Source organism: Geospiza fortis, unplaced genomic scaffold (genome assembly GCF_000277835.1).
Source record: "Geospiza fortis unplaced genomic scaffold, GeoFor_1.0 scaffold241, whole genome shotgun sequence".
Taxonomy (NCBI): domain Eukaryota; kingdom Metazoa; phylum Chordata; class Aves; order Passeriformes; family Thraupidae; genus Geospiza; species Geospiza fortis.
In genome coordinates this window covers 650,269-653,771 of record NW_005054491.1, presented here as the reverse complement: position 1 = coordinate 653,771, position 3,503 = coordinate 650,269, and the positions used below count along the sequence as shown (strand labels likewise).

Genomic DNA, 3,503 nt, shown 5'->3' with positions numbered 1-3,503 from the left:
GGTGTTGGATGGGTTACACGGGATACCGCGTGCGTGCAGGGGGACCCCATGGACACCCCACAGCCTTATGGACACTCTGTGGAGACCCCGTAACCCTATGAACCTCCACAGCCCCATAGGGACCCTATGGACCCTCCACAGCCCTTTGGGGACTCCATGGAACCCCCACAGATTATGGGGACGCTATGGAGAATCCATAACCTCTGGAACCTCTACAGCCCTATGGGGACCCTGTGCCGCACGCGGCAGGAAGCTCAGCAGGGTCCGCCTGGGTCGGTGTTGGATGGGTTACACGGGATACCGCGTGCGTGCAGGGGGACCCCATGGACACCCCACAGCCTTATGGACACTCTGTGGAGACCCCGTAACCCTATGAACCTCCACAGCCCCACAGGGACCCTATGAACCCTCCACAGCCCTTTGGACCTCCACAACCCTATGGGGACCCCATGGAACCCCCACAGATTATGGGGACGCTCTGGAGACCCTATAAACCTATGAACCTCTACAGCCCTATGGGGACCCTATGCACACCCCACACCCTATGGACCTCCACAGCCCCATAGGGGGACCCCATGGACACCCCACAATCCCATAGGAACCCCATAGCTTCATGAGAACATCATGAGCACCCCCCAAAACTATGAGTGCACTGGATACTTCCCAACCCTATGGATGCCCCACAATCCTACAAGCACCCCATAGCTATGTGGGAACCCCATGAGCACCCCATAGCTATGACAGTGCCTTTGGACACCCCACAATCCTATAGAGACCCCATGCACATCTCATAATCCTATCATCACTCCATAAATCCATTGATACCCCAAATCCATAATGAAATCCTATGGATACCCCACACCCCTGTGGGCACCCCTGGGCCACCCCAGACCAAGAAATCCCAAACACCACAACTTTTTTTTTTTTTTTTTAATATTTCTTCACTTTACAGGGTTACAATTGTCTTAAATATTCTGACGATCTGGTGTCTATAGGTATTACCTACTGATGTTCTCCTACAGCTTCTATTACTGTCATATTTAAGTTCCTCTCTGATATATTTGCTTCTCTGGGAAAGAGACTCACCATGGCTACAGATTAGATCAACTTCCATGCTTTTAGCATGAGATGCACCTGAAACTATTAAAGGAGCTAATACTGAATGCTTTGGGTGTCCAGCATTGAATGTTGGGATTTTTTTCTAGGCAGAGTTGAGTTAATTTTTATGCATATTTTTAGACAAGTCAAATTTCACAATGCTCAGGGCTGCACATTGTCTTGCTGGTTCTTAGAGCAATAGCACTGGAAGGGTTTAAAAGCAAGATGTTGCAGTTTTCTTATTTCTGCAAATTATGCATTCCATAGAAAACAACACACCAAAATAAGGTACTTCCACATAAAACAAAAATATACTTAAAATTACAATACAGAAGTTGACAAAATGTCTGCTCTGGAACCGGGGAAATGAGCAGTCTACACATCACATAATCAAAGTTAATTTTTCATAGGGATTGGCACTCCCACAAGATGTTTTGGGTTGACTTAAAAATATCTCTCTTGATAAAACTGTGCAATTTGGCAGCTAAATGAAGTCATAAATTCTTAAGAGATAAAAAAGAAAAAAAAAAAAAAAAAAGAAAAAAAAAAATAAAAAAAAAACAAAAAAAAAAAAACCAAAAAAAAAAAAAAAAAAAAAGAAAAAAAAAAAAAAAAACCAAACCTGGCAGAAAACAAACAAAAAACAGCTGGAAAAAAACCACCAAAAAAACCCCAAATCCCCTGAGATCGCCGCTTCCCCGAGTGAAATGAAAAATAAAGGTTGGGGTTGGGGGGCACCTGGGGAAGGGGGAAAAACCCTGTGCTCCAGGTGGGAACCTGAGAACGGAGATACCGAGGGGGGGTTCGGGGGTTTCGGTATCGGCTTGGATTGTGTCTCCAGCCCAGGGGGGGGAATTAATTTTTCTTTTGTTCTTTTTATGGGGTGAGGGGGAGGAGGGAAATATTTAAAAGAAACTGAGATTGTTGAGGTTTAAAATAAAATGCTCAGGTCCTTCGGGTTGTCTGTGTGCTCCGGAGCGTCCTGCAGCTCCGAGCATCCCCATCCTCTGGATCCTGCTTGGTTTTGGAGGAAATAAGCCCAAAGTGGCTTTAAACAGTAGTTTTATGCAAGGGGAGGAATAAAAATTAGGATTTGGCGGTGGGGGAAGGAGCAGAGCTGGACCCAACCACCGATAAGGAGAGGAGAAAGGAGATTCCAACTTTTTTCCAAGCTCCCATTTTCCCTGATGAAGACTAATATATATCATTTGCATGTTAAAAGATTGATTCTTTTTTTTTCTTTTTTTTTAAGAGAATAAAATAGAAGCTATTTACAACAAAAAACAATCAAAAACAACCTCTTAAAATCCTGCAGAAAGTGGAGTTTCCAAAACAAAGGAGGGAAAAAGATGGAAATGAATAAAATATCTCCCTATTTCCAATTTTTTTTTTTTTTTAAGATTTTTGGTTTTGTTTTGGTTTTTTTTTTTCCTTTAGAATTCCGGGGGGGTTTCGCTAGAGCTCGCGTCGGCAGGCGTCCGTGCGTCTGTCTGGAGGTAACACGAGTTTAAAAAATAACAATAATTATAATAATAATAATAATAAATGTACAGTGCAAAGTGTGATGTGAGTGAGGTAAACGGTCCCGGAGCGGCGCAGCCGGACAGCCGGCGGCTCCAGCAAAACCCCCCGGGCTAAAGCTTTTCTGCCTGGAAAAGGAAAATCCAACAACACGAGAGCAAGGGCAGGGTCCATCGAGAGACTGAGAAGACCCCGGAGAAACCCTGGCAAGACCTCGGGGGAGACCCGTGGTGAGATGCTGGTGGGACCCAGGAGAGATCTCAGTGAAACCCTGGTGAGATCCCAGTGAGACCCAGGAGAGATCTCAGCGAAATCCTGTTGAGACCCCAGAGAGGCCCTGGTAAGGCCTCAAGCCAGATCCTGATGAGACCCTGGCAAGAACTTGGGTGAGACCCCAGAGAGACCCTGGCAAGAACTTGGGTGAGACCCGTGGTGAGACCACAGTGAGACCCGGGCGAGATCTCAATGAAACCCCAGTGAGACCCAGGTGAGATCTCAATGGAACCCCAGTGAAACCCCAGTCTCACCCAGGTTTCGAGTGAGAGCCTTGGTGAGACCCCAGGCGAGATCTCAGTGAAACCCTGGTGAGATCCCAGTGAAATCCTGTTGAGACCCAAGGAGACCCTGGCAAGACCTTGGGTGAGACCCTTGGTGAGATCCCAGTGAGACCCAGGCAGGACCTCGAGCAAAACCCCAGAGAGACCCTGGCAAGACCTCGGGCCAGACCCTGGTGAGATCCTGGCAAGACCTCGAGCGAGACCCCGGTGAGACCCCAGAAGACCCCGGAGAGCCCCGGTGCGACCCCATCCCCCCGAGGGCCCTGAGGCTCGGGGCCGTTAAGGCGAAGAAGCGCTGTTGGAGGTAGAGCTGGGGGGCACGGCCAG

General features: G+C 47.6%; 1 protein-coding gene across 1 annotated transcript in view; it reads right to left on the bottom strand.

Annotated features, from left to right (window-relative positions):
• The window catches only part of WDR18 (WD repeat domain 18), a gene marked incomplete at its 5' end in the record, with an annotated part of 28,212 nt that overhangs the window by 9,034 nt on the left and 15,675 nt on the right, over nucleotides 1-3,503 (bottom strand).